The following is a 12904-nucleotide window of genomic DNA, read 5'->3' as shown; positions in this document are numbered from 1 at the left end:
GGCCTGAAATGCAGGTTAGGTCATTCTTAAATCATTGTTGCTGGTCATACTATGCCAGGCCTAAAAATGTTTGGAAACACAACATACATCACAACATCAGGAGATAAATATGAAGTTGTTGGATGATGCACAAAAATGCATGGATCACCAATACTGTGTATACCTGACAGTGCAGGTATGAGAACAATCTGCATCACTACATTAGGGCATGAAATGCAGCAGGTAACACCCACAGATGGTAATCCATAGAAGTGCACATGTCACCATAACAGCATGGTTAAAAAAAATGTCCCTATAAGAATATAGATTGCAGCGCACCTGCATGCCATTTATGGGTTATATGGTAATCCGACCACAATTGAAGGGCTCAGAGACACTTCCGAACCTATTATCTGTGACACAGTAAACAAACAATGTTTTGGAAAATCCTAGATTGGGGCCTCTTTAAAGTCTCACTCCATCCCACCATAACGATCCAGTGGCTCCGAGGTATGTACATCGGAGGAAGGCACAACTATGTACAGATCGGCGGGGAGACCTTGAAGGATCCCCCACGTACCTAAAAAAATCCCTGCAGCCTTCCCCAGCCCAAGGAGAATTGTTGTGAGGCTGAAGCATGTCCAAAGCCCTCCAGGGCTTCTCGTATTGCTACCAAGACACAACTGGGCCCGCAACAGGGAGACCTACTGAGTCTCCTACTTTGGCACAACGAGAGGGCTCGCGGGCCACTACCAGCTAACATGCGGCTCCGCAGTCATGCCTCCTATTACTCTCCCCGCTCAGCCAAGCTACCCTCCAGCGGTCTGAGTCAGGAATACCTGGCCAATGGTATAGCAAACTAAGTATAGGCAAAATTTGCGAATTCGAGGTCTGCGAATTTGTGCAAAATTGCTAAAAAAGTCCACAACTTCGCGAATTTTCCCGTGAACTCGCGGATTTTTGTGCCATTTGCACAAATATGTGACCACGTGTGCCTGTAACTTAGTCAGCGGGCCAAAAGGCGCCGAGGTGCCTTGAGTGAGTTGGCCAATATAGTGGGGACGGGCAGGAAGACGTTTCATACCGCTAGTGGGTGGTGGACGGGGCCAAACGGGCGGGGCTTCTATGCGAGTTCACATGCACCTTGTTTATAAAGGGTCAGAGATATAGCAGAGCAGCAGATGAGGAGAAAGCAGCCTCCTGGTCACAGGAGCAACATGGGGATGGCGCTCGGGAAACTCATGGATGCAAAAATACGTTTGGCACAGGACTCCAGAATCCTTCAGATGTCCAAGATAGCTCTGCTGCGCGTGTTGGTACAAGGCCATTCTGATCCTGCTCAGTGGGTTGAGGCGCATGCAGCTGCTGCTGCTGGACAATGTCCCATCTCATATTAAACTGCCCCATACAGGCATATGCTGGCGCTGGGCAGTAGGGTGCAGTGGCATGCGGGTGCTCCACGCCTGGTACATGCACATACCGGTGCCAGGGGGGACACGTGTTTATTGGTGCTGTGTAGCAAGTTATGACTTTACATTTTGACTGCACCAGACGGTGGTACCACCTACACGGATCAAGAGCATCCAGGCACCAGACTTCATGGTGCAAGAGCATAATGGTGCGGTGCGGTACGGGTATAAATGTACTGGGGGCAGGGGGGCACTTAGCACAATCTGTGCTCACACCCAGAGGGCTCCCAGGCAATTGAGCACGAATGATTTTCACACTGAGAGGGCTCGGGGAAGTTCAGCAGCATGGGGGCTCACACCCACTGGGCCCCGGGGCAGTTCAGTAGCGCGTGGGCTCACAACCCCTGGGCAGCGCAGCCGCGCGGGGACTCACACCCACAGGGCTCCCGGGCAGTTTAGCAGCGCCGCCCTCTGGTTCATCACTGCCACCCTCTGGTTCATCACTGCCACCCTCTGGTTTACCACTGCCACCCTCTGGTTCATCACTGCCACCTTCTGGTTGACCACTGACACCCTCTGGTTCATCAACGCACCCTGTGGTTCACCACTGCCACGCTCTGATTCATCACTGCCATCCTCTGGTTCCTCACTGTCACCCTCTGGTTCGTCACTGCCACCCTCTGGTTCACCACTGCCACCCTCTGGTACATCACTGCCACCCTCTGGTTCACCACTGCCTCCCTCTGGTTCATCACTGTCACTCTCTGGTTCATCACTGCCACCCTCTGGTTTACCACTGCCAACCTCTGGTTCATCACTGTCACCCTCTGGTTCATCACTGCCACCCCCTGGTTCATCACGGCACCCTCTGGATTGCCACTGCCACCCTCTGGATCATCACTGTCACCCTCTGGTTCATCACTGTCACCCTCTAGTTCATCACTGCCACCCTCTGGTTCATCACTGCCACCCTCTGGTTCATCATTGCCACCCCCTGGTTCACCAGTGCCACCCTCTGGTTCATCACTGCCACCCTCTGGTTTATCACTGCCACCCTCTGGTTCACCACTGCCACCCTCTGGTTCATCACTGTCACCCTCTGGTTCATCACTGCCACCCTCTGGTTCATCACAGCACCCTCTGGTTTGCCACTGCCACCCTCTGGATCATCACTGTCACCCTCTGGTTCATCACTGTCACCCTCTGGTTCATCACTGCCACCCTCTGGTTCATCACTGCCACCCTCTGGTTCATCACTGCCACCCTCTGGTTCACCAGTGCCACCCTCTGGTTCATCACTGCCACCCTCTGGTTTATCACTGCCACCCTCTGGTTCACCACTGCCACCCTCTGGTTGATCACTGCCATCCTCTGGTTCATCACAGCACCCTCTGGTTCACCACTGCCACCCTCTGGTTCATCACTGCCACCCTCTGGTTCATCACAGCTCCCTCTGGTTCACCACTGCCACCCTCTGGTTGATCACTGTCACACTCTGGTTCATCACAGCACCCTCTGGTTCATCACAGCACCCTCTGGTTCACCACTGCCACCCTCTGGTTCATCACTGACACCCTCTAGTTCATCACTGCCACCCTCTGGTTCACCACTGCCACCCTCTGGATCATCACTGTCACCCTCTGGATCATCACTGCCACCCTCTGGTTCACCACTGCCACCCTCTGGCTCATCACTGCCACCCTCTGGTTCATCACAGCACCCTCTGGTTCACCCCTGCCACCCTCTGTTTCATCACTGCCACCCTCTGGTTCACCACTGCCACCCTCTGGTTCACCACTGCCACCCTCTGGTTCATCACAGCGTCCTCTGGTTCACCACTGCCACCCTCTGGTTCACCTCTGCCACCCTCTGGTTCATCACTGCCACCCTCTGGTTCACCACTGCCACCCTCTGGTTCATCACTGCCACTCTTTGGTTCACCAGTGCCACCCTCTGGTTCATCACTGCCACCCTCTGGTTCATCACTGCCACCCTCTGATTCACTACTGCCACCCTCTGGTTCATCACTGTCACACTCTGGTTCATCACTGTCACACTCTGGTTCACCACTGCCACCCTCTGGTTCATCACTGTCACCCTCTGGTTCATCACTGCCACCTTCTGGTTCATCACAGCACCCTCTGGTTCACCACTGACACCCTCTGGTTCACCACTGCCACCCTCTGGTTCATCACTGCCACCTTCCGGTTCATCACTGCCACCCTCTGGTTCACCACTGTCACCCTCTGGGTTATCACTGTCACCCTCTGGTTCATCACTGCCACCCTCTGGTTCATCACTGCCACCCTCTGGTTCATCACAGCACCCTCTGGTTCACCACTGCTACCCTCTGGTTCACCACTACCACCCTCTGGTTCACCACTGCCACCCTCTGGTTCATCACTGCCACCCTCTGGTTCATCACAGCTCCCTCTGGTTCACCACTGCCACCCTCTGGTTGATCACTGTCACACTCTGGTTCATCACAGCACCCTCTGGTTCATCACAGCACCCTCTGGTTCACCACTGCCACCCTCTGGTTCATCACTGACACCCTCTAGTTCATCACTGCCACCCTCTGGTTCACCACTGCCACCCTCTGGATCATCACTGTCACCCTCTGGATCATCACTGCCACCCTCTGGTTCACCACTGCCACCCTCTGGCTCATCACTGCCACCCTCTGGTTCATCACAGCACCCTCTGGTTCACCCCTGCCACCCTCTGTTTCATCACTGCCACCCTCTGGTTCACCACTGCCACCCTCTGGTTCACCACTGCCACCCTCTGGTTCATCACAGCGTCCTCTGGTTCACCACTGCCACCCTCTGGTTCACCTCTGCCACCCTCTGGTTCATCACTGCCACCCTCTGGTTCACCACTGCCACCCTCTGGTTCATCACTGCCACTCTTTGGTTCACCAGTGCCACCCTCTGGTTCATCACTGCCACCCTCTGGTTCATCACTGCCACCCTCTGATTCACTACTGCCACCCTCTGGTTCATCACTGTCACACTCTGGTTCATCACTGTCACACTCTGGTTCACCACTGCCACCCTCTGGTTCATCACTGTCACCCTCTGGTTCATCACTGCCACCTTCTGGTTCATCACAGCACCCTCTGGTTCACCACTGACACCCTCTGGTTCACCACTGCCACCCTCTGGTTCATCACTGCCACCTTCCGGTTCATCACTGCCACCCTCTGGTTCACCACTGTCACCCTCTGGGTTATCACTGTCACCCTCTGGTTCATCACTGCCACCCTCTGGTTCATCACTGCCACCCTCTGGTTCATCACAGCACCCTCTGGTTCACCACTGCTACCCTCTGGTTCACCACTACCACCCTCTGGTTCACCACGTCCACCCTCTGGTTCATCACAGCACCCTCTGGTTCATCACAGCACCCTCTGGTTCACCACTGTAGATTATGGGGAGAAAGCACACCTGCCCAGCCTCAACCGGGGGCTGGTTAATGTGTTACTGAATTTGAGCTTCAAGTCCGGCACCTGCTTCCTTATCTGTAAGTGCTTCCTGTTGTGGTTTAATTTTTGTGACAGCCTGGAGCATTGTGCCATGCTTGTAACTATTCTCTGACCCTGCTTCGAGGGTTAGAGCAGGGTCAGAGAATAGTTACAAGTAGGCAACAACTCTGGAGGCGCCGCTCAGGAAGCACATACAGGGTTACAGCAGGTGCCCAAGTTGAACTTAATTTCTTTGTAACCATTTTGTAAATGGTTACAAAGAAATTAGCTTCAACTTGGGCACCTGCTGTAACCCTGTAAGTGCTTCATGTACTTCAGTTTTTGAAAATCCATCCCGCACGCGATTTCGCTGATTTTTCTGTGATTTCGCGAGTTTCGCGCACCGGGAAATTGCAGAAAATCCGCAAATTCCGCGAATGGAACGGATTTTACGCCCATGCTTATAGCAAACACCAGGCAGGGAACTTGCCACTATCCCAACTACTGGTGGGTGAAACGAGACACGGACATGCCAGTCCCAAATGCGGATACTGTGCAGCCCACCCGCTGCAGGGAAAGGGAGTGCCCAATGACTGAGGCCTACACACCCTTTCCAGGGAGTACAATGCTCAAAACATGCTACTGTTTCAGCACCAGATGAGGCAGAAATAAAACATTGGGTCTCCCAACTCAGAGGACGCGGCACTAACAGCGCTCTGGGGATGCAAATTATGCAGCACTCTCCACATGCTGTCCCTTGGTCTTTGGAAGTGACTCAGAGTCCCATTGCCAGCAGATAGAGTCCAGAAGTGCTCCCGATACCCTTGGCAGGAGATAGGGCAAGCCACAAGCCCTGGAAACACTGGGGTCACAGGGAGACAGGCAGCAGGCCAGCACATCAGATGTTTGCAAAGTGGAAGTCTCTCTAGCAGCCCAGCAGGCCTGTAGTCAGTACAAGAAAGCAAAGTGCAAGTGGTGGTCTCTGGCAATATGCAGCATGTAGAGCCAGGAGCATCTGGTTACAAGTCCCACACAGTGTCTAAAATCATGGGGTCAGAGCCCCGGTACTTATACTCGTAATATCTTCGATTTGGTGATAACTTCAAAACAATTTTAGACGTAGATAACACCCTCATTCAATCCCCAGCCCTGGCTCCGGGCAAATTACAGGGAGGCAGAGTCAGAATTTTGAAAGGCAGGCACAGTCCTATTCAGGTACAGGGAACAGCTCATCTCACCCCTCTAGCTCAGGAAAACCCATCAGGATATGCAGGACACACCACCGCTTCCTTTGTCACTGTCTAGGGTGAATGTACAAAACAAGCCCTTATCATTATAAGCCAGATGTTGATTGGAGACATGCTGCAAAGCACAAAGAGTCATAAGCACACAGAAATTCCCACTTCTAAAAGTGGCATTTCTAAAATAGTAATACAAAATCTGCTTTCACCAATAAGCAGGATTTATAACCACTATTCAAAACATACGAGACATGGCAATGCTACTCCTTCCAGATGAGAAAAGACCACTGAAATACATATCAGGGATTCCCGTCTGCAAACCTATGAGAGGAGCATCCTCACAGCATCCTCACAGCAGTGAGAAACCAAACAGGCTGTTTGTCACTACCAGGACATGCCACACAACAAAGGCGCATGTCCTATCGTTTAACTACACAGCACCCTGCCAATAGGTCTAACTAGGACTGACCTTAGTGGTGACCTCTATGTAGTACAAGGGGATATTCAGTCTTGGCAAGCACTTTAAATGCCAAGTCCTTGTGGCAGTAAACTGTACACGCAGGCCCTGCAGTAGCACAGGATTGTCACAGTTTTGAAAGGCTACTTCTGTGAGTGGTGCAAATAGCGCTATCGGTTCACTACTAGCATATCATTTACAGTCTCTGGGTATCTAGGAAACCACTGTACAATGGACTTACAGGTAAATAAAATATGCCAAACAGGTGTAGACCAATCTTACCAAGTTTACAGGAGCGAGTATACGCATTTTAGCACTGATCAGAGGTGGTAAAGTGCCCAGAGTCATAAAGCCATCAAAAATAGGTCCGAAAACATACAGGAGGAAGACAAAACATTTGGGAATAACCCGTCAAAAAGGACCAAAGTCCAAGGAAAACTGTGTTTACTTATGAGAAAATGGTGTATCCATTTTCAACACCAACTAGCACTCATACGGAAACAATGCACTGATGAAGACAAATTGGCAGTTCCCTTGAAAAACTTTGGAAATGAATGGACTCATGAAACAAGGAAAACTCTTTAAACTTCCAATCGACCAATAATTAGGAACTACACAAGACTAAGGGCCTTATTATGAGTTTGGCGGTCCTCCTGCTGCCCGCCATGGCTGTGCTCCGTAGGAGGACTGCCAGGCCTGTAGTGCGACCGCCTGTTAAAACGCAATAGTAATCCTTGGCAGGTAGGCAATGCTGCAGCAGTGTCACTGCGGTGCCCGTCTAAGGCTCATAGGAGAGCCTTACACAGGTACTGCTGTGAGACAGCCGCAGCATATTCCTGCAAGGTATGGAATACACCATGGTGTGCATTCCATACTATGAAGGAACGGGGTGTGCATATCCAGGGGGGCACAATATGTGCTCCCCTCCATGCACCCCCTTGCCCTGGTGCAGCAGGGGGCTCCCTTAGTTGTCTTGCCGGGCTTAACGCCAAGGAAAGGGTGGCAGTGAGGCAACTTGTAACATGCTCAGTGAAGCTGCAGTGGCACAGCCAGTACATTACGCATCCTGACCGCCACGCCATCAAATCCTGGATCCCTGGTGGTCGTAGTGATCCCGCAGGGGTCTGACCACCACATATGCAATACTGCAGGCAGGCCCGCAGTGTTTCAGTGGTCGGGCATTAATTGGCTCAAAGGGACAAAATGTTTGAATTATTGGTCCACAGACAGAAATAGGTCTAGAAAGAAAGTGCCCATCGATTGCGAATAGGGATGGTTTTTGGTCATTTTTAGGACCCGCACCGCACCCCTAGGACCTCGCTATTTCTGGAGATTCACCTCTAATATAATTTGTGGGGGAGCCCTGCCTAATTGAACTGACCCACTGTTGCTGCTGCCGGTTTTCTTCGGGAGTGCCTGGGACCCCTTGCCCACCACTGCGAACCATCGCCTGCACCGCCGCCTGACTGCCGCCAGTGCCGCTGCTGCCGGGGCTTAGACTACACTGCCCGGCAGCACTTGCGGCACGCTCGTAACGTGCGCGGGATGAAAGCGCCAGGAGGCGCTCAAGAGGCGTGCGGGGTTCCAGCGTTGCAGGACGCGCGCGGGCGCGCCGGGAGAAGCCCGGGAAAAGGGCGGGACCATCTGAGGCCGTTCCAGGCCGGAAGAGGCTGGGCTGGGCCACCTCTCTTGGTTTTTGTACACAGAAGGTACATTTGGCAAAACAACTTTTTAACTTTTAAAACCCTCAAAGCTCCGTTGTGGTATCCACCCAGTTAATTTTTCTGGGTGTTCTTTTCATTGACTGTCCTGTAACCCCTATTTATCTTGTGGGTATCCAATCATATATTGCGTCGCAAGGCGCAAACGTAGGTGAGTTATTATCGAGTGTTTTACCACCTATGCTGGTTTATTCCAGCTTTAAAATCTTGTGTGGTTGGCTTACATAAATAGTTATTATTATTATGTCATTCGAATAGCTTGGTCATATTTGCGTATTGGTGCCATATTTAACCTGATATCTGAGCTGGCTGAGGGAGGCTTTCGTTTTTTTATAGAAACTTGGTGATATTTAGTGCTACTTGTTGATTATGTCAGGGGGGGGCAATCTAGTGATGAGCAAACGGAAGGGAACTGCTGGAACATTAGATGACTTAATAACACGAGCAGAATCCGTACTGTGCAACGAAATCGAACTTGCCCAAAGAAGACTCTCATTGGACCCCTCTAAACTCCCTACATACATACAAACTGGGGCGCAGCCGTTAGCGAACATATTGAATTCAAATATAGGCACGGATAGTCAACACGATAATGTCCAACATGCTTTGAACAACCCCACAATAGACCTAATGGGATCGCTTGATGCAAATGACCAAGCAAGTCCGGGGATCTCAACAAGATTACGGGTACAGAAAACAGCGGGAGTACTTAAAGAAAAAAGTGAAAAGAGTGAAAAACCGCAGAGGGGGATAAGAACTGGTGGAAAAAAGGGAAGGTAGGTGGAAAAGGGAGTTTATGTAACGGGGATTCTAAAACATTGGAGCACATGGGTAGTAGGCACAGAACAATAGGGGTGCAAACTGATGCTAACAACCACTTTGGACAAGGTAGGGAACACAAAGCTGCAGGAAAAGTAAATCAAACTGTGGTAGACATTTTTAAATCTGCCCTAGATACTATTCATGCTCATATAAATGAATGTATGGATAGTAAATTAAGGGTCATGGATAGTAAAATTGCCCTGTTAAATGATACAATAAATCAACTAGATAACAATATTAGAGAGGGAAGTGAAACCATCAAAGAAGGGGCAAACCTAATAGCTGAACTAAAGAAGCTCTTAATGGCCATGAAGGAACCTAGTGGTGTGGACAGTACTCTGTTCCAATCGAGCACAGTAAATTTAAATAGTGCACAGCTATGGAATAGAGCAGAGGCTACAGTGATAAATGAGCCAAAGAAGAAGGCCCTCACTTGTCTTGACAATAGTTTAATGGGCATAGAGGGTGTTAGTTGTAGAGCATTAGTGCACAGCCCAAAGGGTACAGATTTAATTCCTAATTCGGATAATTTGAATCTACCCCCTGCTGCATGTCCTTACGTTCTAGTTTTAGCTGGTGTCCCATCATTGAAAAGGGACCAAAATGAATCCTGGCACAACCTTAGGAATTAGGGGCCAGATGTAGGGGGCCCAATACCGGTCGGTAAAGTCCAAAAATACCGAATTTCGGCCTTTACCGACCTGTATTTGGCTTTTGAGATGTAGGGGACCCAAAAACATCCGAATCGGTAGATTTACCGAATCGGTAAATTTACCGAATCGGTAAATTTACCAATTCGGTGAATTTACCGATTCGGAAATTAAGAAATGGAAAAATTGACTATTGAGGTGTAGGTCACCTCTTAAATACCGAATTTGCATGAAATTCGGTATTTAAGAGTCAGTATTTACCATGGATTGAAATCAGGTGGTAACCAGGTGCAGGCTATAAAAAAGGCCCCAAAATGCAACAGTTTCACCAGAATGGTGGCATTCTACGTGATTGCGAGGCGGCTACGGCTACAGGCAGAAGGAGAAGGGGTCTGGAGGAGGGAGGAGCAGATGTACAGGCAGAGGATCACCCTATTCCAGCTAACTGAGCCAGAGATCCTACAAAGGTACAGGCTAGACCCCCAAACCATCCTGGACCTTATCAGGGACATCTACCCACTGTTGGACCAACCAACCCCAAGGGCGCACGCCCATCCCACACCATGTGCAGGTGTTGTGCAGCCTACACCTGCTTGCATTTGGGAGTTACCAGAGTGTGGTTGCTGCGGTAGGTGGGGTGTCCCAGAGCTGCCTGTCCCGTTTCTTTAAGAAATTCCTAGACGCCATGTTGCAGAGAATGAATTACTACATCCGCTTCCCTGCAACTCATGCAGAACTGCTCAGGACCAAGACATACTTTTATCAGATGGCGCATTCCCCCAACATCATTGGCTGTATTGATGGCACCCACATACCAATATGCCCACCTGCTGCCACAGAGTACATTTATAGGAACAGGAAGTCCACCCACAGCATAAATTTACAGGTGATCTGTGACTCCAAGTACATTATCACGGACATAGTAGCCAAATTTCCCGGTAGTACCCACGACTCTTACATCTTCCAAAACAGTGGGACCTACGCACGCCTGACAGTGGGGGAATTTGGCGAAGGATACTTGCAAGGTAACACACTGTGTGAAACTCCCTTGATACATATTGCAGATGGATGTGTTTGTGTGCATGTGAGTAATGTTTTTTCTTGTTACAAATAGGGGACAGTGCATATGCCCTCCGGTCCTTCATCCTCACACCCTAGCTCAACCCTTCAACACCCAGCCAGAGGAGATACAACGGGGCACACAAATCTACCAGAAACATTGTGGAGCGCACCTTTGGTCTGAGGAAGAACAGGTTTCACTGCCTACATTAAAGTGGAGGGGCCCGCTAGTACACACCAGTCACCTGCTGCAAGATGATTGCAGCCTGTGCAATGTTGCACAACCTTGCGGTTAAGAAGGGCACCGAAGTTGATATCTCTGATTATGAGGACCATGATGACGAGCAACCAGTGCCTGAACCACACACAGCTGGAGTTGCCACACCAACTGATGGCAGACACAGATGGGAAGAGATCACACGCAACTTTTTTTAAGTAAGTAAAGAGACACAGACAGGTGTAGTATGCACCCAACGTAGTTTAATTGTGTCACTACGTAGGTTTCTAAAGCACAAATGTGCAACACAAATTATTTACATTCGATGATGTGAGTCCTGGGTCACTATCCCATGAACTAAGATAATCATTTGCGTCCACGCTTACCAGTGCCAGTTGTTTGGTGCTCACTGTGCTCACTTTGCGTTTGGGCTGTAGCCTCAGCTTGGCGCCTGCTGCTCCTCCTTGTCTCTACGACAAGGGAGCTTGCCATGCTGCTCCTACTTGTGCTCTCTTCACTCTCTGGCACATCTAGAGCAGCACTTTGTGCTGTTTGTGCATTTAACAGCGCCTCAAGAGCACTGGTCATCCTGGCCATGCCCCTAGTGACCTCATTACTGTTTTGGGTTAGTCCCTCCTGCATGTTTATGCTTCTCCTGCATAGCAGGGATGTGGCTGTGGCCAGGCGGTTGATGGCTTTATTTTGTTGATGCGCACGCTGCCTTTCCTTGCGCCTTGATGCAAATTCATTGTCTAGTTTGGTGCACAGAAGCTGCACCGATTGTGATATTTCAAGCATCCCTGCAGCCATCTCTTTGTTGACATCTACTAGTTCCCTGATGCCCTTTCCTATGTCTCCCATGTTGTTGTTCAGGTTCCTCATTTGGAATTGGCAAGACATGATGGCTTTTCCCTGCATCCTCTGGATTTTTACCATGCTCCCCTCCAGGCCATGGAACACATTTGAACCCTCCACACGTCCAGCTGCACTGCTTTCTTGGACTCTGCGGCGTCTTGCGCCAGTATGGCCCACCTCTGCACTGGACTGCAGTGTGGCAGAGCTACCATCCACAGGCAAGGTGTGTGTGTCTTCCCCCTCCATGTCACCTGCTGCTCACTCCATTACCAATAGTGGGGCTTTAACAAGCCTCCTGCTTGATTGTGATGTAGGTGTTGTCTCATACAGTGATGCTGGCATTTCTGGGGATGACAGCAACAGAGGGGATTGTGATCGTTCTGGGGACGCCTGCAACTCTGGAGCATTTTCTGTGTCTTGTGAAGGAGGATGGCTATTTGGTGCACCTGTGTCCTGTGATACATTCTGTGCACTTGGACCTGGCTCCTGACTCTCATCCCTCTCTGGTGCCGTGCCTTCAGTCTCCTGGGAACGCCTGCGAGATGTGTGAACTGTGGACATATGAGCGTACATTAGTTAAGCGCTACTGTCTCACAGTCACTACAATTAAATCTTTTTCACTTTCGCTTTATTCTGTCTGCAATCATTTCCCTAACTTGCTGGTTGCTGTGCTATATGACATGGTCTTTCATTTCAAGACTACATGTCCCATGATGCATTGCTCCTGTATAGTGTTAGCAGTACTGGACTGGGGTTCACTTAGACACAAAGGGTAAAGGTAAGGATGATGGTGTGGGGGGAATGCTGTGCATGCATCTTACCTTTTCTGCTTGGAGCTCTGGCTGAGCTGTCTACTTCTCCCAGTCCGCAGACGTTGTCAGGTTCTATGGTTGAGGCCACCATCTCCTCCAGGTCAGTAAGGGGGGGTGCTGGGTTCTTCCCTCCACCAGTTTTGGTTGCCTGCTTGTGGTGTTCAGCCAATTTTTTTTTGATTGTCTCCTGAGGTCGTAGAACCTCTTTTTCAGGTC

The sequence above is a fragment of the Lissotriton helveticus genome, chromosome 5_1, assembly GCF_964261635.1.
Source record: "Lissotriton helveticus chromosome 5_1, aLisHel1.1, whole genome shotgun sequence".
NCBI lineage: Eukaryota > Metazoa > Chordata > Amphibia > Caudata > Salamandridae > Lissotriton > Lissotriton helveticus.
This window is presented reverse-complemented; position numbering follows the sequence as displayed.